Source organism: Epinephelus fuscoguttatus, linkage group LG4 (assembly GCF_011397635.1).
Source record: "Epinephelus fuscoguttatus linkage group LG4, E.fuscoguttatus.final_Chr_v1".
NCBI classification, from domain to species: Eukaryota; Metazoa; Chordata; class Actinopteri; order Perciformes; family Serranidae; genus Epinephelus; species Epinephelus fuscoguttatus.
Window position 1 is genome coordinate 25871675 of NC_064755.1, and position 25734 is coordinate 25897408.

At 40.1% G+C, this 25734-nt stretch overlaps 1 protein-coding gene across 5 annotated transcripts in view; it reads right to left on the reverse strand.

Annotated features, from left to right (window-relative positions):
• The window catches only part of tln2b (talin 2b), a 112603-nt gene that overhangs the window by 66930 nt on the left and 19939 nt on the right, over positions 1-25734 (reverse strand). The window contains exon 1 of one of the 5 annotated variants that reach the window (XM_049574912.1): positions 12955-13065. The exons of the other annotated variants lie outside the window; for them this stretch is intronic. The gene's annotated coding sequence lies outside the window, so the exon portion shown is untranslated. Of the gene's footprint in view, positions 1-12954; positions 13066-25734 lie in introns of those variants that run through there. 5 annotated transcript variants of the gene reach the window in all.

Sequence of the window (25734 nt, forward strand, 5' to 3'; positions counted from 1 at the left end):
TAAATAAATAAATAAAATAATCTAGGGCACACTGTAGGATTTGTGCAAAATTAAAATGCCTTTTATTTTACATGGCAGTTTGTATTTGAAATGATGAATGTGTGGTGACTAAATGTCTTCATCATGGTAAAATACATACTGTATAATCCAGTAATACATACTGGATTATACTTACTGGAGCATGAACCTGTTCATTACTTTAATGAGATATCTCTGGTTGGCTTTCACTTTCACTTTCATTGGCGATACTGTTTACAAACAGTAACAACAATTCCTATATGGTATACCTTTAATATCATAGAACACTATGAAAACCAACAAATATTTACATTTGAGAAACTGGAAGGAATTGATTTTTGGTACTTTTGCTTCAAAGATGACTGAGGTTATTTTTCTAGTGCTCAAATGATCAATTATTCAACTAATAGTTTCAGCTTTTCTGTATTCCAAAATTCTACTTTTAACACTAGAAGAATTTCAGTGTTTCTCTCTGTGGCAAAAGTTCAAATCTTCACACTGACACGATTCAGATCCCAGCCACACAAAGACTTTTTTTGTGCTCAGGATTCACGGCTCATCCACAGGCCCCTTTTGAGCCGGAGCAGAGAGACTCTGAGAGGTAAATTTTCTATAATGGCGGAGTTGTGAATGAGCCCACCTGTGACTGTGGCTCTATCGTGGCTATGGGTTCCTCTCCAATAGCTCCTCTCCCTCCCTGAGTTATTCTTCATACAAAGTGGGAAAGACAAGCACAAAGAAGAAGGGGTAATGGCACTGCATGAGCTCTCCTCTATACAGGCTGGCAGAGGAGCCCCACCGAGTTTTTGTCATCCAGCTCTTCCACAGATGCTCTCTTCTAGACAAGCAGCTTCAGACCCCAGACTGACAACATGACAGGCCACATGGGCACATATGCGATCACAATGTAAACTCGCAGATAACAACGCCCACACACACACACACACACACACACACACACACACACACAGAAAAATAAAAACTGTGCAAATAAAATAGTTTTGCAACATTTTCAGACAAGTCCATCTCTGCCAAACAAAGTTACAGCTCTGACGACGGCTAAAGATTACTGTCGCTCTTCTGCTAAAGCAACAGTCACTTTACTGTCTGTTGTGAGTAGCATCAGTCACTTCAGGGAGTAAGCACTGCAGAAACCACATGATGAAACCCAGGAGGATAATGATAATCCCCAAGCTTACACTAGTGTGAGAGCATATTTTTCACTACGATCCTCGTGCAAACACTCCAGTGCAGCCAGCTCCTCATTAGCTCTGCTTTAATGGATCCGCGTCTGAGAGGGGAGCATTATGAGACACAACTAACTTACAAGACTATCTGATGAATCTTATCTATGTTATCACCTTTCTAAATCACCAGGTAAACCTAAAAATGTAATTTCATGACAGTCACTAGTCCATCAGAAAAGAGTCCTGCTTTGAATTAGCTCCCACTACTCTGGATATTAAGACATGAAAATGGCCAAAGAGCAGCTTGCTGGGGAGTCTAAACACGAACAATTCAATAGAGACCAGGGACGACAGGAGCCATCTGGAGAGGATACAGCTCTAATGATTGACTGTAATACCAACAGCGGCACAGAGCCCAAAAGAAACAACTGCTACCATCACTGCACCAGTCTGTTGCACAACAACCAAGGAGGTTGCCTGACAGGAAACTTAAACCGTGGTCCAGGCCTGAGCAGTTTGTTTGGGACCAGTCTTCCAAATGCTTCTAATAGAACAACAAATGTGAAGCAGAATGACCCTCGAGAGCATAACAGGGTGTGGACGAGAATGAATAACATTCCTTCAAGGACACCCATGCAAATAACACTGTATAGGGGTGCTTCAATTTTGTGGTTTTTATTTGATCAATACCAGAGTAAATGCCTGCGTGTCGACGTGAAGATGTACAACATGCAGAGTACCACAAAAGCCAGGATCAATTGTTCTTCTGAAAGAGATATGCATGGGCTGCTTGGAACCACGGTCATGATTTCCGACTGTGAAGCATACAAGTTCTTCACGGCTGCTTTGAAAATGTTCAATACAACTTGAATTACTGCTGCGTGGTTGTATGCCTCCGCCAACCAATCAAGTTGAAATTACAGTTTACATTCATGTCTGTCCAGACTCATATGAGCCATGACAGTGATGCTTCAAATATGGATGTTGCTTCAAAGAAGCTGTATACTCTAAAACATCTCTGTTCACAAACATCTTCAACACAGCAGCACAGAAAATCTATACAATCAACAAAGTTTCAAGTTGAACGCCCAAGAATAATGTCATCAACCACATGTCCCCCCTCCAGTTCGTGAGTTAGGGATCGTACACATGCTACATTTCTTGTGCTCTCAAAGTCATTGTTTTTAATGTAGACCAGTGGCAGGCGACCCAAATGCCAGAGCATTCCCAAGCGCCTTTTTTCCAGTGCATGACGGCAGCGTTCAACTTTTGGAACCCAGCAGCGTGCACCACATGTCATGTGACGAGGACCAACCAATCGCAGCAAATAAATATCTTTGTTGTCTTTTATAAATATCAGTCTGTGATGAATATGGAGAAGCTAAGCATTTTAGTGCAAGGCTGCCAGAGCTTTACATCTGTACCACGGACAATAGGCATTCACACAAACAGAGCCTGGAAGACGATCAGCTCTGCACTCAAGATTTCAGGTATATAGGCTACGGTGCGATGCTTGATAAGGTTGCTTAGCAACCTCAGACGCAACCTGCCGCTGCGCTCTTGAAAGCTGGCACAGAAAAGGCACAAGAGTAGCATCCAGTGCGTGATCTCGCGTTTTCCAGGCGGTTAAAGATGCAGCATGTGTGCAGCTCTTTATGGTGCTGCATCATGGCAAGGAAAACGTGTTTGTGCAGAACATTGTGATGTCGCTGTGAAGGCAACTTTCGAGCTTTTGGATATAAAATGTCATCACTTCATCATATTTGATTTGACATTTGTGTGAGATTTTGTCATAATTAGCGTATAAAAAATTATTGTCAAACACATTTTGTGAGGTCACAGTGACCTTTGACCACAAAATTCTAATTGTTGAGTTCTAACCTGCCCACGTGAGAAAATCGCCCCAAGGCGTTCTTGAGATCTCGCATTCATGACAATGAGCCAGACGCTTGGTCACAGTGACCTTGACATTTGACTACCAAAATCTGATCACTTCAGAGCTGAGTCAGAGTGGATGTTTGTGCCAAATTTAAAGAAATTCCCTCAAGATGTTCTTGAGATATCGCGTTTGACGTATGTACGTATGGGCGGACAACCCAAAAACATATTTCCTCCAGCCATAGCCATTGCTGTTGTGGAGGCATAAAAATCATACAGCAAATACTGTACTGCACATTTTACTCACACTGTGCAAGACTGTCCACTGAAATTCACAAGTTGTCAGTTGTTTTAATTAATTCATGTTTTGTATTTCGTGAAATATAAGATACGTTCTCTAAACAAACAAAAAAAAAACTGATGATCCACAGTGCAAACACTTGACATTGTGCTCTGAGGAAATTGCTCATTAATTACATTAGGAATGACCTGTAGAACACTTAGAAGCAAAACATCATTAAAAAAGCAAGTTGAGTTAAATTAGAACGGAAAATAACAAATTCAAAACGCATATAATTCCTTAATCTTAAAGCAAGAAATCTAAACCATCCCCCCACGCTGCGACTGGATTTTCAAGGTCAGCCCATTAAACTGAGATCACGGGAGGAGCAGTAATGATTCCCTGGTAAACAAGGCTTTGTACACACTTTCTGCTTCAGCAGCGTTTGGGAGTCGACACAGAAACAGAGATGCAGATGCAAACATCTCGTGTCTTACTTACACAAACAGCCACTCCAGGGTAAAAGGTAGATTGGTATGGCGGCTCTAAAGCAAGCACAGTTATTGTAAGGGATGAAAATTAGATTTTAGCAAGCTGTGATGCAATTGAAAATAACCCCAAAGCTCAAATGAAATAGCCAGAAAAGCAGCAGGAAAATACTGTGGTGCCTTAACGAACCTCACAGATACACTGAATTGCCACTTACTACACCATATTATCTCCAGCCTGGTGGACTATTATTGGTGTTTAATTTAAGCATGTAGTATGTCAATGGCATTGAATGGAGGGCTGAGAGTAACTCTGACCTCAGCAGTTCTTGGACTGTTGAGAACAGCAGGATTAAAGCATGCGCGTGTCGAGAAAATGCGAATTGGCTAAACTGATCCACGACACACCTCCTTTTCTCTCCCCTTTATGTGCCGACCCCCCTGAGCACTACATCAGCCTTTTATCCCTGTCTGATTGAAAGCAAGGTCAGTTTCCTGCAGGACCACAGTATGTCTCTAGAGACCATTACGTCTTCCTGGAACACAGACAATGGCGGGTCACATAACAGCAAACAAGGCTTGTTGTTTTGATCAACTGTGTATTCAAATCCAATATTCGTGCAACCCAGGAACCACATTTTTTATTAACGCCACAGCGGGGAGATGTGTCAAGGTCAGGTGTGTTATTTCCACCAGATGTAAAAGCTGTTTCTAGATTTAATGGCTGCCGAGCGATCATTTTAAGCACATCCTAATTTAAATTTGGTGAATCAGAGCCCTAACAGTACACAAGAGGTAGACATTAATCAATCACCATAAATACATCTTTATGATGAGTGTGAGGCGTACTTGATTTACAGCAAACATATAGCAAATTATTATACATCTATTTAATAGCCCAGGGCTGTAATCTAAGTAGCAACATGGGGCCACAGAGACATCATTCTGTCAGCTTGCCTTCACCACATTAATAACATGAGGAGAATATGATTATGTTACACCGATGCAAAAAGTATTCGTAAGCTGCCAAAAGAATGATGAATGGAGCAGGTTTGTTTTTTACAAGGTGTGGAGGGTGTAAAAATACAGTTATTACAGCCAAGGTTTTGTTTCAACACTGTGGGGAGACACGTACGGGGCGTTGGGGTCCTCACCCCAGAAATTCATTGCATTCTGGGGAATTTTTCTGCATCAGTGTTGCCTTTTCTGTAGAGATTCACCAATTATTATTTTGTTGGTCAAGTCAGATTTCCAGTTTTCAGGAATCTGCCCTGCCAATACCAATCTCGGCTGATTCCGAATTGACAGCATACACATACATATTTGGAACCTTTTTAAAGGCCACTGGAAACTTGACTTGAAATAGTAAAAACAGATAAATAATATCAAAGATGCCTCATTAAGCATCCACAAAAATCTGAGTGAAAATAAATGTTCATAACTGAACTAAAAACAGCCCATTGGCTGCTCAAACCATTCCCGAGTTCACACTTGACTGACAGCTCCCTTCAGCCCAAGTAGTGTTACCATTTTATTTTCCTTTCAGTCCCTTGTGTTAAATCGTTTTGCTTCCACAGAATAAACTACCAAGTCTATTAAATGGAACCCACTTTGTGAAAAAGCTAACTAGACGAGGTTGCAGAGGCGCAAAAAATAGTCAGTCAATATCTGCGCTGCTGTTTCCAATGTGGACCATCAGGTAACGGGTCAGGACAGGACGACAGAGCTGAAAACTGGCACCAATCGATCAGTTGGTGCATCCCTACTTTCCTTCATCAATTTAAGGTGTAAATGTAACATGATCTAAATATTGAGGGCAGTGTGTCCCCTAACGCTTCATTTCCACATATGCATATGACTGGTGTCTGTAGATCTGCAAATATATGGATGATGCCCCTTGTGTCCAACTCAAGGAAGTGCATTTCTTTACAGATGGATAGAAACCTGATAGAAGCTACCTGTTGCCATGGGGGAGAGGCTTTTGTCCATTTTTTGCCACCCAGTAGTTTGGAATATGAACTTGGAACATTCCCGGGACAAAAACAGGACCAATATTGCATGGAAATGTTGGCCTGCCATCTACGTAGCATTAAAATACAACTGATATGACAATCTGACTGTATATGATGTATAACCATATTTTAGCACAATAACATTACTCATACTCAAAATTTGTTATAATGAGATAAACAAGTTTGTTTTAATGATACAAACTCACTTGACAATCAACACATGCAACTGAACTGAAGGAAATAGCCTGTTAACTGGTTAGCAGCCTGTTAGATAAGCTATGGTTTCTAAATCCACTACAAAATTTTTTTTTTTGTACTTGAAATATTACAAAGGGAGGAGTTTCGCAGGCACATTGGATATCACAGAGATTCCCATAGGAATGAATAGACTTCCAGTTGACTTGTCTCTGTACACATATGTAAGTGGAAATGAAGCGTAAGCCCGCCCCCCTCTGAAAATCTGCCCTCCCTGCTTATGATTATGGCACTGCTTAATATCACATCTTCTTTTCACACAGTCAGTATAAAATTAACCATGCCCCTCTGTTACATTTCCAAATGTCTATTTTCTTATGCCTTGCAGAGACAGTATTCTTTTCTTTATCAGGATGTCCTTGTGCTCATTTCCTTACAAAGAACACCCACTGAATCTGGAGTCTACCTGAATGCAATTCAAATAATTAATAAGTCAGAGGCTTTCGCCTTCACCCTTATCACTTCCTCCATACGTTTCATAAATTAATTAATCATTGTTCCAGCAGAACACAGCGATCGCTGGGCAGCATTATGAAGCAGAGCTAACCCTTGCCATTTAAAGTTCACCAGGATGACTATGAACAAGCTGTCATATTATAAGTGACTTGCATGGTATAATTTCACTTAAAGGAACGTTAATCAAGCAAGATAAAAAAAAAAAAAAAACCTACACTCTAAATTCAGAGTCACTCAGTTACAGGGACTTATTTCTCCAAGTACATCCATTTAAAAATGAACCTTGCTGCTGTGACCCAGTCTTTGGACTGCAGGCTTTGTTCCTGGGCGACACACACTGCTGTAATGCAATTTGAGGGTATGGATGCTGACAGAAATTATGAATCTTGCCCTTGTCGCGGGGAGGGAGGGAGAGAGCAGCTCCTCTTACACTAAAAATATCCAGCGAAGTAGAGCGTCCTTCAGCAGCACCATTTCAAACCCATCCAGTACAGAAGCAGTGCAATAAATGTAACAGTTTATATCTAATAAAGTTAAAGACAATGACTAATACCTGCACCTATATGGCTGCAGATTAGAAGAAATTCTATTAATCCTTATATTGTAATTCTTGAAGATTAGATGGCAAATCTTTCAGTAAATTGAGTAATTACAAGAATGGGCATCGAATGCACTTTGCTCAGTTACATTACCGCTGAGATATTATTGGTTTAGATTGCCAAGCGGTCTCACTAAGTCCTACAATACACAGAGTCATTCAGCATGCACCATCCCTCATTTAGAGATGTGAGGAATGAGCTCCCTAATAGATGGAGACAGAAACAGCTACTCGAGGAGGAGAGTTCCACCCAGCAGCTGCACTCAGTCAACCAATGCACTAGTATTTCAGCCAGTCAGTTCATCCACTCAGTCGGCCCCACTGATTGCGGGGGGCTGACCTGGCGTCTGAGTCAGTCACTCAGTGGGAGCGGTTACTGGTGGCTCACACAGATGTTGCCCCAACATATTTCTTACATTACATACACTGATGGTTGCAGATCAGCCCGCAAACAACAAAGGGCTCAGCCCACGATGATTTCATTATCATTATCAACCACATTTTGAACCATAAATCTCTTTTAGAGCATTTACATTATGCGGCCTCTGGTCCACTAGCCTACATCTGGTTTTTGACAGATAACTGTGCCAGACGAAATGATGTAATGACATGAAATGGGAAATATGTTTGAAGGAAACAGTGTGGTGTTTTGGCCCTGAAAATCAATTTGAGTCTCAAGAGGAGCTTGCTAAAAAATAAAGGTTTATCCTTATTTATTATACAAAATATTAGTTAAAAAGTGATGTCTTAAAAAGAAAAATCAGATACTCTCATTGAGTACTCGGTCAGTGTACTTCTCTATGAATAAATGTGGATCAAACAAATTAAACCCACTACAAGATAATTTTATTTCAGTGTGAATTTCTACATATTTATCAAACACCACAGAAAATGTGTGAAAGTGCTGTATTTATGACTACTCTGAGACTAAAATACCGAACAGGTGCTTGTCAAGTGGCTTTAACTACTCAATCCACACACGTTTTCATATTATGCACTGTTCACTGCATACCATACGGCTGCTTTGATCTCAACATACTACAGTATGTTCAAGGAGGAAAGCATTTATTCCCCACAGTTGCACCCAGATTGCAATTTGACACATGCAAAAATTCAACAGACATAACCTATAATATACCACACATTTACACAAATAACGAGCCCAGTATAAAAGGCAAAAAAGGCAACTTCACCTTTGTCAAATGAAGTGTATGAACACTCACACTGTAACATAAACCTGAACTAAAAACAGTAGCCAAAAAACAGCCAACTTGGTATTACTATTCATGTCACTACATGTACATGTTCTTCAGCTCAACCAACACAAATTTGCATTTTGAGTTGTTGCTCACACAAACACTACTGTCAGTTCTCAAGCCAACTGTAAAGCATAAACTTGCGGCATTAGCTGCATGCAGTGCATCTGAACATTATGGGTTGGTGCACCAATAACTGATGTTTCAGGGTCTAGAATTTTGAGTACAGGCATGGGAATGTCAGCAGGCAAAATGGGTTGTCGTTCACGACTTCTTTGTCAAACCAAAGGACAGCTTCATTTCAACCATTCTTCATAGGAAACCCTGAGGTGATTGAGTGTTTTGGCACTCCGGCACAGTGGACATGATTTATTCAGCCTTCCCTTCCTCTGCTCAGATGCATTTTGAACCTATAGAGGTGTTTGTTTTTGTCAAGCGACAAACCAACCTGGAAGCACACATTTGTCTGTCATCTGAGCAGCAACCTGTGCACAATCAGTGAAGTGTAATCTGCTCCTTTATGCATACGCCTGGATCACATCAATCACAGGAGGAGATATGATGAAGTGTGGTGACTGCATGTTCTCCTGTATTTACCAAGGTGATGACACTATTTTGATGACCACATTTACATTTCTAAGGCTCGTGGTGTTTTTTTCACGGATTACCCCTCCACTCTGCCTCTTCTTCATACTTTCACATTTCCAAACACTCCATGAATAATCAGTATTTTATCAGTGATACATCAACCACAAAATCCTCTGTTACTATTAAGCAGCTGTGGAGAATGTTTCTGAATTGTATAATATTTTAATGGCTCATTCTAATTCAGCATCACTACATTTTCATGGACCCTTGATCCAATTTTCTGTTTCTAATAGGTGAGAGATGAGGTGATCGCAGAAAAAATACTACCCTCTAAAGGGTGATTTTGACCCTTTCCTTTGCTCGCAGTATGTGCACGGAAGGCAGTGGTTGTGAAATTTGTTGCTGTAGTAAATCAAACACTGCTTGTAGGAAAATTGTGGATGCACACTGAATAAAAAGAAACAGAGTTAATATACTAAGGTCATTTTCAGAGTTACAGTTGGTTTGCTTTGTCTGAATCATGGACCAATTTGTTACAATGTTGTATATTACCTCCAGTTTGGTTTGTGGTCACAGGACAGTATTTATGAGCAGACCAAAATCTGTGATGCACAGGGAAACTGCTCTCCCATTGGTCATAATTCCCATGCCAGAAAACTCTTGGAAGTAAAAAAAAGAGTTTAGGAAGAGCAGACTTCCATTCTGTTGCACAAATAGATTAACGTGCCACTGCATGGGTTGATCTTGGACCTGGTAAGTGGTGGGCAGTATCATATAGCCCAGTGTTACCGTGTCACTAGTATGGTAAAAATATTACTTTCCCCAGTGACAAATAGTGTAGCTAATTACTGGTAAGGTTTAAGTAATAATTACCTACCAAAACAAATACCTTGTCCCAACCTCACTTTTGTCACCTTTGACCAATCAATCACATCCCCCGAATTTATTTCCGTAATCATCGTGCACATCAGCAAGCAGCAAGCTAGCTTGGAAGATGGAAACTTTGATATTCAGCAGCTGAAAATATTCCTATTACTCTGATTTTGTCAGAAGGAGAGTTTACAAGAACATCATTGTCAAAAGTAAATTGTATGCAGGCAGTGGTACTGAGACTCTTTTCACTGCGGAATACACAACCTCACACCTTCTAAAACACCTACGAAGTCGACACAAGAATGTGAAGCCTGGGTAAATACTGTACACCCCACCAAAGGTGAGCCCTCTGCAGCCATGGATGTTGGCTGTAGCCCAGCAAGGGCTACACAATCAAAACTAGATTTTATTCGTGGACAGCTGCAGGCTACACGTGACAAGACGCTTGTGGCTGGATATGTGGTGGATGAAATGTTGCCTTTGTCCACGACTGACTATACATTTTTCAGACAGATCCTTGGGAAAGTACTGGTTACAGGCAACAGACGACCCCAGATGAAAAATTTCCTGCAAGTTATCTAGCCTTAGCTACTTTTGTGGGGTGTAACTGAAAAGTAATACAACAAGTTGTGTTACAATTAATTGTTGGCAGCGAGTAATAAGTAAAGTAATAATATTACTTTTGAAAAGAGAATGAGAAATTAATTGCATTTTTTAAGCAACGAGCCCAACACTGGCTCTGGTCGATGTTTATTTCATCGTTTAGAATAGAAGCATTGATTTATTAGTTATCAGCAAGTAAGATGACATTCACCGACTGCACTGGCTGATGTTTTTGTGTTGTGTCATATCAAGTTTGCCCTGGCTAAAAAGCAGGGCTTAAGACCAATGGCCTCAAACTTATATTAATGAGCAGGTACAAGAAGAATATAAAGACTGTTTGGCAAATGGTCTAAGTGATGTCGCTGTTCTGCGACGAGATGGATAGTAGAAGCCGGCATCCTGTTGTCCCAAGACAAAAGGAGAATGCAGCCTATGTAATGCTACATCGTGAACAACAAATCCATGTTAAAATTAGAGCTAGTTGATGTTAGCTGTTAGCAGCCAGTGGCCGCAACTAACAGCTCATAGAGGTTGCACTGAGTTACATTAAAAAAAGGATGTATTTCATGTGAAACATTTCATAAATTTGTGTGATTGAATTTGTGTTCATTAAAAGGTAATGAAATGAAACAGTTTAGTCATTTTACATTGTGTAGATTTCTTTGTTTTCCTGGCACAAAATGGAAAAATAAATAACAAAAATAAAATAAACAAAATAAAACATTTGGTATCATGTTGTAATGTCAATCATCTCTATTAGTATCCCAGAATTTCAAAATCGGTGTATTCTTAATCTTTTGCATTTATGACTTTAGGCACTGTTGATGCATTGGAGTAGTCAAAGGTGTGCATTACAGTACTTTGACATGCTCATCAGCCGAGAATGTTTCAAAAGATCCATCAGGTATGCCAGTGCTCTTCAACACAGTCTATACCTTTTGAGCACTGATGTGAATAGAGAGGGCAAGCGTAGGCTCTTTAGTAGCCAAAACACACACACATGCACAGTGCAGCCGGCTACAGGAAGTAGTTAAATCCAAAAAAGATGCAATGCTTCCTCCAGTAGGATCAGATCGAGGTCACATCATGTTCTCACGACTAATGAAACATACCAAAGTGTACTAGAGTGTGTTCCTAACCGGATCAATACCAGCTCTTCAACAAGGTCTCAATCCGGCTGTATTGGGTGAGATTGGTGTGTTCACACCTGCCCAGAACAAGGCAGGTGTGAAAATACCCTAAAAGTGTCTTGTATAATGTAACTTTCTAGAAGCAGAAATTTCCATTATAGTTACAAAACAGAAGACGTTTCAGTAGAGTGCTAAAACAAACCAGATCAAAGGGAGTGTCAGCCTATAGATTCTTTCAGCCATGTCACGCTAACAAACAGGGAGACTAACAGTAATAAGGCTTCTGTTTCTCCTCTCGACTACACTACACAACATGATAGGAGGACTCTCTGCCAGAAATACAGTATGACATAACTGAAATGCCATTATATCAAATGTAGACAGACAGGCACAGTGAGATTAAGGAGCATCAAGAAAAGACTGCGCAGATGTGACAGTAATTAGTTTGAAAATATGTAAGTACAAGGCAGACGCAGAGAAGGCTCATGAAATCATTGCATCACAATTACAAAAGGTCACAGTTAAGATGCCAACCCCGCTCGCAGTATCTCAATGTCAATCTGTCTCCCTGCACCATGCAACACAATCAAACCGATACAGCTTGCGAGAGCTGTCTGCCACACATTTCTTTCTTATAGAACAAGAGTCTGATGAATCGTGAAAAATGAACACAATCTCCTATGAACAAATCATGTGGGAGTAAATGCCTGGGATTGTAGCACAAGTAAACACAGTACAATAGGTAGAAGGTGAAAGGAACGTGGGAGTTTGCGTGTACAACAGCACGCGCATACGCAAACCAAAACAGGCTTCATTGACTTAAATATCCCAAATGGATCATCCTGCAGTGGGCTGTCAGCAGGAGCATTAGACAACACACCTCTGACTCCCACGATCAGTACATTCTGCCTCAAGTGTCATGTCCTGTAAATCAGGCAACTCCAATCTCCGGTCTGCACTGCCTCCCCAACACTGAGCCTCTCTCTCTCTCTCATACTTCAGTTAGCCGACTGCCTACTACCACTTGCATGCTGATTACAGTATCAAGAGCAGTGGAACGGAACATACACTGGCTCCTCTCCAAAGTGTGATACACAGAGGGACTCTATCAGCATTTTATATCCTCTGGCATGCTGTAAAGGAGGAAACCTGACACACACAGGCGGAGATTCACTGTTCTGGCTCTTTAAGCAAAACCAAACATTTAGCTAAGAACGCCATAAGCAGACATATCAGTTTAATTGTAAAGTGCAGTTTCTATTACTTTCTCCCGCACAGTGTCTTGTTTTATCTTGATAAGCTTAGTGGAGCATTAGAAAAGTCAACACTTACCAACATGGTAATGTGTAACCGCATCAAAGTGGTCTCTGCAACAATAAAATCCACTGTTGATGGTGAGTGAAACCATGTTGCTGCATGAGACGAGGTTCAGGGAGAGGCTATGTTGTTGGCCCATTGTTTCCAGATCAGCAACTCTGCCCACAGTTGCCATGGCTGCTGCTGTGCCCACCTTTTCCTGGACATATAAGGCCGGACAGCAGCAGCAGCCACGTCCACTCTGCCCTCAGGTCCGCTGCTGCAACTTCTTCCAGGGTCATGTGGATGTAGGGTACACTCTGCAGTGATTTCAGGATCCCAGCTAATGTCAGCTTTTAAATGTCAAGCAGACAAGGTCAAAGAGGGAGCTCTGACAATGTTAAAGACTGCTTTATCTGTGTGCATGACTACAGAGTCCCAGTTTCATCCAGAAGGCCTCTCAGCTATCCTGTCATAGGTACATGGAAATGTTCATAAAAAAAAAAAAAAGGCTGAGATTGAGGGAGTTGACTTTGATTCGCTTTGATAGAGCGTGTCTGAAAAATGAAAATACCTTTATGTGAAAGTGTCACTTCAGTGTAACCGCTTTGTTGAAGGTTCTGCGGAGAAATATAATGTAACATTTTGTGTGGAGAGCTGCACTGTGAGAATGTGAAACTGTCTGTGATATTGTCTACCGGCACATTGATCCCCACAGTGTAGTGAAGAAGACGTACGTGTACAAAGACAAGCAGACACAGAATGTACAGAGAAAGCACTTAAGCAAGAGCCTCTTTCCCTCCATGCAATTAAGCAAACAGCTTTCTAGAGTGTGTTCCCTCTCAAAATGATGAATGATTGGTCAACATCTAGAGCGAACAATAAAAGTTGAGAGCAAACTGTGTGAGGCTAAAGCAAACGAAAAAAACCCCATTATTCAGTTAACTTGGGAGTACATTCCATGAGCTGTATCATTGTGCAGCTTTGTTTTTCTCTCAGCGAGGACTAAAAGCACTGGAGAGTCAAATGTTTAAATTGGCTGGAGAAGGCGTATACAACAACTTTGCCTCAGACAAATACTGTACACTTCAGAAAGTTCTTCAAGCGGAGGCTGTGCACAGGAGGACAGCAGACAAATTGGAAGTCTTCTTTTTTCTCCCGAGACTGTTTCAAAGACATACGTATGTTTTAACAAGATATTTTGTTCTGGTACTGCAACAATCCCCCAAGGGGAGATGATATAGAAAATAAAAGTATTTCACATTTGTGCTTGCCGATTTCTAAAGGAATATATGTTTGAGAAAATAACAAGTTTCAGGCTTTTTAAAAAGATAGCTGTAATGGCAAGGACTTGACTGCAGCGCTGTAATCACCAATCTAATATCAGAGGGACCATTTTTGATGTACATCTTCTGCCACCAAACCCTTGAGGGGGATCTGTGGGGAATTCCATTTTAAAGCATTTTTAAACAAAACAAAACTCCCCCCAAGGTGTTCAAGAGTGCACCCAAAGCAAGACATTAAATACCCTTTTAACCTTCAAGCCATGTTAGGACTCTGGATTAGGAAGGTGGAGGTTAGGGTGGTGGAGGTAAAGCTTTGCCAGCAGCAGTGGCAGCAGTGTGTGGCAGGTATCAGTGAGTAGGAAGCCATATTTAAATGGATCGCCATGTTGTGAGAATGGGCTGTGATTGGTGTGTGACTGATTAGAAGCAATGATCCAGCTAGGGTGTATGACTTCCATGTCCTGCATGAACTAACACAAAGCTTCATACTAGGCAAAGTGCTCACACTGACTTTTTTTAAGGTCATTATTATGAAATTTTATGACTCTTTTCATGACATACTATACAATGACCTTTTTCTGAACTTTTTTATGACGTACTAATACTTCACAAAAACTCAAAACAGTTGACAGCGACATAGCCTGTATATCGTTCATGTTACATTCTAGTTTCCCACTTTTAATACATTTGAAAGTAATAAAATGGAGATGGTCCAGTGTTTGACATTTATATCACCCACCCACACACACACACAAAGAAGCATGGTTTTTCCATAGAAGCTTACATTTAGACCACCCTATTTTTGCATTCTCCAAAAGACGCTGAGAGAAACATAGCATGAATATTTACTTAATTTAAAGCATAATTATGGGGTCAGATCAGTCTCATAATGAATGCACTCATGCAAGGTTTTTCACTAATGCACACGATCTGTTTCGCAAATGCACACGCTCTGGTTCACAAATAAAAAATTTCATGCAAACTTGTAATATAAATTCGGAAATGCACACGATCTGTTTCGTAAATGCACACGCTCTGGTTCACTAATATAATTTTTATGCAAATTTGTAATATAAATTCAGAAATGCACATGCTCTGCTTCACAAATATTATTTTGAGCAGTTCACAGGTCAACAAACGTCACCATTGACTGATAAATCTGTCAATCAAATTTATGATTCTGATTGACAGATTCATCAGTTAATCAGGTGTGTTAGCTTTTAGCCAATCGTATGGCTCCTTACATAGGGTGTATTCACAGTTTATGTTCATTCAAACATGTTACTTGGCTAAGCAGAGCGGTTATGCGACGTCAGGGGAGTCTCAAAATTCACCACAGATTTCTCTCACAAATGTAGAGAGGTTCACAAATGAGAAGCAGTTTGTAAATGCACATTCAGCGATTCGCATGATCTGTGAATTTATATTCCAAGTGTGCATCAAAATAATATTTGTGAAGCAGAGCATGTGCATTTCCGAATTTATATTACAAATTTGCATAAAAATTATACTTGTGAACCAGAGCGTGTGCATTTGCAAAACAGATCGTGTGTATTTCCGAATTTATATTACAAGTTTGCATAAACATTATATTTGTGAACCAGAGTGTGTGCATTTGCTAAACAGATCGTGTGCATTAGTGAGTCCGAAATACAACTGTGAACCAGAGCATGTGCATTCGTGAAAAACCCTGCGAGTTCATTCATTATGAGACTGATCTGACCCCATACATAATTGCTGGTTTCAGAGTATACTCAGAGAAATGCATGCTAAAGTGACAGGATTTTTTCCACCTGGGATCTGATAAGAACATGTGAATCTTATGCCACCGCACCACCAAGTGAGATAAACTACACTGTCACAACAGGGACACAAAAGCCCCACGTCTTTCCACCCCTAAACTACGCCCAATGTGTTCCTGATTACTAGAGACAAACATCTCTGGCTTAAATCCGCCTCATAAACATCTGGTCAACTAACCACCACCCACCCACACTCAGCATGGATATCCTTCACATATTGTGCAACAGGGTCAAACTGACGAGAACCACGCTGACTACTTTAAATTCTTTTCGTGCATGCTTCTGGCTCAGAGCTGGGGGGAAGGAAGGGAAACACAGCGATCCACCTCTGGACACATCTTGCAACTGGACCCATACTGAGATAGAGGAGCCACATGATACAGAGTGGAGCATGTAAAGGATGCTACCATGCTTTGTTAAGGACTCACAGGCTCACTATTTCATGCTCCACATCTGCTGGTTACCATGGCAACCCCACTTTTGGGGCAATTCCCAGGTCAGGTGGCTTCTGTCAGCTCCGAAGGAGAAAAAAAAAAAAAATAGGGCCTTCTCTACGCAGTGCAGTTTGCAAAAGAAACCAGGGAATGATAAAACGGCTCTGACTCTCATTAGTGGTTCTTAAGATGGTCACTAAAGTTTCTTCAATGGCGACACACACACTCAGTGTTTACAGAGACAAGCTGTCACTGCTGCAGATCAGCCGGAGTGTGTCTCAATCGCTCTTGCTTAACTTGCTCAATACTTTCTCACGAGGCCAGATAAAAAGACTCAGCTGTAGGTTTTCAAGGATTTCAGTAGATATTCCACAACTGAAAAAACAAAATAAAAACAAGGCACCAACTGGAGGGGCATTGTGCAAGCACGACACTATTATTACTGCTGAATCATAGCTTTTGTGACTCAGCAAAATACAAGCTACAAAACCAAAAGAAACTAAAGTGAACAGAGTCCTCTCCCATACACAGCCATGCTACATTTGTAAATACAGTCACTATTTTAAGTTTCACTGTGCTGTTTCTGCAGTTTCATGAAGATAAACTAAAGGAAAGTTTCATCTGTTTCTCATCAGTGCTTTGTCGTTTATGCTTCATCTGTGCAAAAACAAAGCAAATTGCGGAAAAGCAGGATTTGCAATTTGCTAAATGTGTTAGTGTGAACCACAATAAATGGATCAGATACTCAGAAAAGAATTGCTGTATATCAAAAGGGCTTTACAATCACAAGCTGGTCATTATGACAGCATGGGTGCAGTTGAATACTCCAGTGTGGGTTTCATACAAACAGAAGCAGCGGGAGCCGATCATTAGGAGCAGGCGTCTACAGGGCCGGGTCCCAGTAGCTCAGCCGGAGCCTATGTGAGAGGTTCTCCGTCTCGCTGGGGAAGTCCAGAGGAAACACGCCGCAGGCCAAGCGCTCCCCAGTTCCCCTCTCTTTAACCTGATTACTGTAATGAGCTTAGAGACTGTTGGATGCACAACATCTAATGTGGATGCAGACAAACACACTGCACTCACTCACTCTGTGCACTCTCGCTGGCTGCTGAACGCACAGCGCATCATCAGATTCAAACTCTGCATAGCTAGATGGCTCATTGACCAAGGAAATCGTTAGGGTAATGGATGAGAACAGGAAATTGCAATTGGTCAAAGGTGAAGTAGGTTTAAAAGGCAGTGCAGAAAAAAGTTGTCCAAATGCCAACAAAACGATGCCAGCTAAAAAAAAAAAAAAAAAATTACAGATGAAGTTTATGCATAAAGAAGCCCAGTTACTTATCACTTCACTTGGAGTAAATACTTTCAACCCTCAGACCTTGATTTAAGTACTACACACCCAGCTGCCAATTCAGTTCTCGCTGTGCCTCCTGCAAACAGGTAAGAAATGCTTAAATCAAGGTGTGTCCACTTTGAGCACTATTATAAACAGATTCTGACTCTGTCTGCATGCTGATAAATGTTAAGGATATATTATTGGATCTGAGTCAATTGCTGTCCATCAGTCTATGAATAGATGGTTGGCATTTAAAGCAATCTGACATACCAACAACAAAGACACGAAGACACACCTAACTCCCCATGTTGTTAGGAGAAAAAAAGGCCTGTGCATCTAGTACTTCCACATGAATGGGACTCGTACATCACTGTCCGTATAATAATATGATCTTAAACAAGTGCCTGGGGATGCAAAAGTTTGATATTTCCTAAACATCCATGATCAGCGCTTTGGGGTTGCATTTTTGATGTATGAAAGGCGCTATATAAATAAAGTTTGATTGATTGATTGATTGATCATCCTGCCGGGCTGTTGCAGATGTTGCTAGTCACGAGTATCACAAAGGTGCATGTTTGCTGGAGTGACATGGACGTAACACTGCCAGACACCATGTGTGAAGCTGTTGTTGTAATATATCTGTCTCCTTCTGCCAGGTGCAGCTCTAAATTAAGATGAATAGTCTCATCATAGTGTATTCACAGTTGTGTATGTTGACTAAACACCAGTGTTTGTATTCAGTTGTTAGCCATTACATTACCCATTAATGACCAGATTCTCTCTAGTTGCAGGCCTACCACATGTAACAATAGCCAGTTTATCAGGGTTCACACAACAGCTTTAAAGTTCCTCTCCAGGCAGTGATTAAACAGATTAAACCCCAAAAACTAATCGCTGTTCATCAAAGTTTTATATTTTGGAGTCAATGAAAAAAGTCCCTTTAGGCCTTAAATGCAACTCTGCACCTTTACCTCAGTTTGTATGTATTCAAATTAGGGCCGTAACGGTGCATGTATTTGTGTCGAACTGTTCGGTACGTGACTTTCGGTTCGGCACGACCCTGTACCAAATTATTGGGCGCGGGATATTATTTTATTTTATTTTAATTTATTTTAATTCCGTTTTTGCGAGCCGAACCATTTAAAATATCTAGTTCCCCAACGGACATAATTGAGTGACGGACCGAGTCCGACCGTAAATCTCCGCTTTCACTTTGTGCAGCGCATTCTCGCATTTTGACAACATGGCAAGTGAGCCTGACGAACCTGAAGACCACCCGCAAACCTTAAGTCCTCCGTTTGGGAACACTTTGGTTTCAGGGTAAAATACAAAGATGGAAATAAACAAGTGGACAAGACAAAAGCAGTGTGCCGACACTGCAGAACAGTGGTCGGATATGTACTTGGAAACACGTCTAACATGCTAACGCATCTAAAGTGACACCACCCGAGTTTGAACGTTAACCGGCACGACTAGAAAAAGCAATCTGGTGCAAACTACGATATCGTCGTTTAAAAAGAAAGAGCGTTTCCCTGACCATCGCGCTAAAGAAATAACCAACGCCATTGGAGTTGAGTAAAATTGTTTAAGCTGCACTTTAGATATAAGCATGTTTTATTTACTGCACTTTAACAAAGTGGGAAAGCTAAGTAAGTTCCTAGTAAAACTGAATCTGAGCAGGCTTTAAAGCTGACCAGCTGCACTATACTTTTTATTTTAATTGAGTAAAACTGTTAAAGCAGAAATGTATATTTATATTTTTCATTCAAAAAATGTGTTAAAAAAACAGCAGGATTTTATTTTTCACTTTTATATTTGTATTTTCATTCAAACAATGTGAAAAAGCAGGATTTTATATATATTTGTTTCATTCAAAAATTGTGTAAAAAGAGTTAACTGCTGTGGTGGTATGTTTTAATAAGGTTACCAATAAGTAAAAGATATTTAATAGTTGTCTATTTTTTTCATTACTGTACCGAAAAAAAAACCGAACCGTGACTTGTGTACCGAGGTACGTACCGAACCGAGATTTTTGTGTACCGTTACACCCCTAATTCAAATGAATATAATACAATGAATATGCAAATTGTTCCCGCCCCTAAGCTGCCCACCTGCAGCTCCAGCATACCTGCTCTTATTCGACTCATCAAACATACGAACCTCTGCTTATTAAAAGTAACAAATAATTTTAGCCTTTGGCTTGACTCGATTATCAAACAGCTAATAATTTGTTACGAATGTTGGACAAACCTAGCTCCTGACAGCTCTGACAAATTCAAGGGAAACTGTTACTAAGCTTGCAAAATATAGATTTAAAGCTGCACCTGGTTTCTCCTCTGAAATCCCTCATTTCGCCAATGCTAACGATATGGAAAGCTCCACCCACAAGATGACGAGATTGGTTCCTTAGGTTTGAGGCAAATTAAACCCTGGAAGTCAGAATCCATGTTTTTTGTTGGTACACTTCAGTGTCAAAGTGAAAATGTTTAGCCATCATGGTGCTTATTTTGCTCATGATACAACTTGTAGCATCTGAAAAACACCATATGGTGATGTTAACAAGGAGAACAAAAGAATTTCCAATGTGTACAGCTTTAAAGAAACTATAGTGTACAATTTGGCAAAGTACACAAAGTTTAGACAACTCAGCAATGCAAGTGGACAATCAGCTTGTTCATGAGTTTGCTGGAAAATAACTGAAACTCAAATGTATCTTTTGCTCGAAAATTAGAATTTACATTTTTTTTTTTTAATAGTTGTTGATTTCTAAAGGCTAAATTGCTTCAGATTTTGTTTATTATTGAATTTGTATAATTAATGTGCAAGGGGCCTGTAGCCAATTTAATCATCATGCTGTCATTCCCAGAAACATGAATTAAAAGTGTACATATTTAATTGCAATGCTTCAGCAAAGCCCGTCAACATACCATAACAAAAAAGGAAGAAAAGTGCAGGCTTGAGGCACTGCTAGTCATTTTCAGAGTGTTACTGTGCAAAACAATTTTGTAAGGTGAGGTCATATTTAAACAGTAGCGTGGGACGTCCTTTACAATCACTGTATTTATGCATAACTTTCATAATACTCTTACTCACATTTTACTTACATTCTTAGTAAGTACATTTGTTTAAAAGGTCGACAAATAAACAGCATCGACAACCTTCTGGAAACCTGGGCAAGGCATTTAAATGGTTTAGTGACCAAAATATACTTGACAAGGGCAGTTATTTTCCTCCCTGCAATCCCAGTGTAATTAAGTCTGTTAGCCTGCCTGTCAAAGACAGAGCATTTGGTGAAGGATGAGGTGAAGGTAAGAACAGTTCTCAGACTGACAGAAACAGTGAGATTATCCTGTCCTTGAAGAAAATAAAACTTCTGTGGCTTACACTATGCTGATTAAAAATACATGCAACTGTGACAATTCAGACAGCCCTGATATGGGCTATATAAAGATACACATGGTACTTCCTGAAGGGGCTGTCAGAGGAAGATGAGTTTGATTGATGCTAACAAGCAAAAAAAGAATTTCTTACTGACTGACTACCATTTGGAAAAAAAGAAATCTACAAATCTCTCATCAGTGTCTGGATACTCTGCGTCACTTGAATCACACCACTCACTACCTCACAAAGTTGTGGGTTTATTCTCCTTCATCCTCCAAAAAGAGGAACTGAATTTCCCAGAGTGGCACAAAAACACTATCCATTTAAGGTTTGTGTGCCTCATGCTGTAACACAAAATTGAGCCTGGAGCCAGCATGTGGCATTGCATCTCGAGGTTAATGAAACTCAAGCCCATTAAAAAGAAAAAAAGAAAGCTTTTCTCTGTGTTGATTTACCTCAAGTCCACTTAGTGATCGGTAAAGGACTCATATCCTGAGGGAATGAAAAGGATCCCTGATGCACATTGCCGACTCCACAAAGCAGTGATGTTTGTAGAAAAAGACATTTTACCTCTGAGATCTTGACTACAGAAGGTAACAAAGCACCATTACTTGCAGTCACATTACACTTTGCATCACAATATCCACTTTTACCTCAGTGTTGCCTTAATTATCAAACTTGCATCTATAATGAACACGATCTTTAGTCACAATCCTCCCTGTTGACAATAAATCTTACTGTAATAGCACAAAATAACACATCCACCTGCCACAATTGTCATGCTAATCTCAGTTTCCTTTATCATATCCTGTCCGCGGGAATACAGGCTCATTTGTAAGACACTGTAGCTTTGCAAAATTACTTGATGTTGCTCTGTGTGCGTCAGTTAGCTTTCTCTGACTAATGCTATTCAGACAAAGGAGGCAAACTGTAGGAGAGACAGTCTTATCACTTTTGTCTAAGAACCAATTTTGAACCAATGTGAATGTCGGGGTCTGTATATGCTACAGAGAAAACACAGTATACAAAGAAAATACTGTGTTATAGCATTTGATGGATGACATTTACAATACAGAGAGTGTACTGTGAAAGAATATATTCTAGTCTATTTTTAGACATGCTGGCAGCATGACCCTGGGGACAGAGCATTGTAGGTTGGTTGGTCCACCACTTTGGTCCAGACTGAAATATCCCAACAACTACTAGATGGATAATGAAACTTTGTACACACATTCATGGTCCCCTGATGATGTATCCTAATTACTTTAATGATCCACTGACTTTTCATCTAGTGCTATCATGGGGTAAAAATTTTGTGTGTCAAACAGTTTGGTTCATGACCAAATACCAAGCCCCCAGGAACAGCACCAGGCTTTGAAGCCGATGTGACATGGTGGCCAAACTGTGAAATTACAACTTCCAGGTCTGTCACATGGTGACATTGGGCCCAAAAAGGCTTTTTCATAAAGACGTGCGGAGAGAAAGATCTGTAATCAGTGGATACATTTTCTTGAGCATGATTAAATAATTTTATCCTCATTCAAGTTAGCAGAGGCTTAAACCAGAAGTGTGCTGCCTCATGCATCACCAGTAGTGAAAGCTGCAGTAATATACTGTTTTAATAGCACGGTTGTACCCCAAATAAGCGTACTGTCCAACTTCTATCTGTGGACATGCTGCTACGATATTTGTATGCACAAAATACAACATAATGCAATTTTTTCAACTGGTATTGCTGACAATATCTAACCTGGCTATGACTGGTATTGCTAACATCTTGGTTTTCTGACTTCTTGTGCTGGAATGCAGTCATCTTGGGTGAGCCATCATTCCCAGCTCTGACCTCCCACATCTGGGGTAAATGGAAAACAGCATGGGCCCAATAATGCTCCAGGTAATTTTATACCAAACTTTGTCAAACTTTTTTGGCTTCATGTGTCACAAGCAGCTTTAATAGGAATGAACAGGGCCCCCACCTCCAACGGTCTATCAGGTTCTCATTACACATAAATGCCACATACATGTATAACTAATTGCATTCCCATCAACCTCAGCTTTACTTTGTGTTCAGGACAAATAAGCAAATGTTAGCATGCAAACACTAACTGTGTGTTCCATTACCCATACTACCATACTATATAGTATGCCAGAAGAAGATTTAGTTTGTTCCAATACATAGTATGTCAAAAATACCAGGATGTTCTACTACATCTGATCCAATTTTGCAGTGTGCAAGCCAGCATGCTTTTCTGGCTATTTTGACCCACAATCCCCTGCATAGAGGACGATACATCACATTGACTGAGCCGCAAACAATTATAGGAATATTGATTAAGTAAACAAAATAATCATAAATATAACAAACAACAAAAGGACATAACTATAAAAATTACAATGAAAGAGAAACACAGGTCTAATTTCACTGTCACAAATATAATATGTTAGAATCTTCAATCTGTGTAGTTATAACTTTTAGATTAAGCTACATGAATTGCAAAGTAACAGCAGCAGCACACACTAAAAGTAAAAAATGAAAAGTATGCGATTTGGAAAGCACCCAAAGACAGTGACCATGGTAAACATTATACCTGCTAAAATTCAGCATGTGAGCCTTGTAACTGTGGGCATGTTAACATGTTGACATTAGCGTTTAGCTCAAAGCTTCACTGTGTCTAGGCAAAGCCTCACAGAGACGCTGGCATGGCCGTACTTACATATTTTATATTTATTTTCCTTAATATTGATTCACAGAAAACATCTGTCTCAGATATTAACCTTTGTAGTTGTACAGTATGTTTTGAACAGCTCATTCAAATACTTCAGATGACTGGATGTGACTTTGATGTAGACGACTACAAAACTCTCTTTCATAAGCACACTCTCATCATCTGCTCCTGATTTCTGGCTATGGCAAGTTAATTGCTCACTCAGCTTAACAGATTTTCCCACCATGCGTGCAGCAAAACAGACTTTTACACTTCATAATATCATTTCATACAGCATGACAACATCAGCATGATGGTAAATTTAACATTTCCATGGGGCTGATTGTCACACTCTGTACGTCTGAGGTCACTCCCGGGGCAGCGTATTGCTGATTGTTGTCAGTTATGAGTGACCCAGCAACTGTGTAGCTCAGCAATTTGCCGTGGAGTGCCGTGCTTTCTGAGATTCACTAATTGCCTCAATGAATTCTGTCACCATAGCACACAACTCATTAATGCTGACACAGACTTCTAATTAGTTAAGTGAGGGCACTCAGCCAGGCAATAACTTGAATTCTTATTATTTCTGCTTTTTGAGTAACTATAATAACATTTCATTATCCACACTAATCACAACACCTACATCAACTGCCTATTAGGAATAAATGATATTTTCGTTGACAGCTTTTAGCAATTTATCCCTAATTGGGGAATGTAGTGATAGCATAAATCAGAGCATGGCAATCATCGTGCTGCAGAGAGAGTGTGTGAGCTTGAATTTCAAGTCAAGACTACATCAGGTGAAAACAAAGAGTTAGGACATCAAACACAACTTTAAAGAAAACTCTACATACCCAGGACAGCGTTGAGTTGAACATCCGCTTCTCCTATACAGGCTGTTATCCTCATATCAGTTAATGTCCTCATTAAAAAGCCCAACAACTGCCTGTCTCTTGATCTATCCTGAAGAACATCTGGGCATCATCTATCATTTCATGTAAATTTTTGCCCCTTGGGGATCAATAAAGGTAGCAATTAATAGTTCTAGCCTGAACTAGACTCCTGCATGGATTTAATTGGCTCCTTTGTCCAAGATATTGTTGGTTTTTTTTTTTTTGTTTTGTTTTTTTTTACAAACTTCTATGTTCACTGAACGGCAGAAAATGTGCTAAGGAGAGGCAGGGAACAAAAGAGGAACAGTCACACAATAGGGCTGACAATCTTCTTTCTGAAATTGGAGCATGGGGCAGAATTAAATATTTAATCTGTAATGATCTGTCCGAATTGAGAATTCATGAATGCAACAGGCCATTGCTTGTATTTCAGCTGGGAGAAGTTCATAAAGTAGACTGTCACTTGGATCTATTGCATGCAGTAAATTAGGCTATTGCTGTTCTCCTCACTGACACAAAATGGAGGGCATTAGCATGAAGTGTCAGACGGGCCAAATGAGAAGTAAGCATTTTGGATCCTCCACCATTGTAAATCACAATAACGGTAAGGCTGTTATCTGACTTTGCAAATTGCAATTGCCTTACAGTAACATTAAGACAAATCTGAGCAGTCAGCTGTTAGTTTGTAACCTAAGTAAGGCACGGTGGAGGAATGGATCAGTTCTACAGTGTGGTTTAGGTTTATAGGCTGCTCAAATTAATCTGAACAAATTATGTGTCAGTTTTCATTCAGTCGAACTTGTTTCTTTGAAGTGGCGACAGCCTTGGTGGATATCATGAGGACATTTCGGTTGTATAGTAAATCAGGAGGTGGACTCATTTTAAAAGTAAACACATGTCTAAATCAGTTTAGTGGGCTAAGGGTTGAAAGTACACGAGTAAACATAGCACAGTTCCCAAACTGAGCAGCACACGAGTTCAA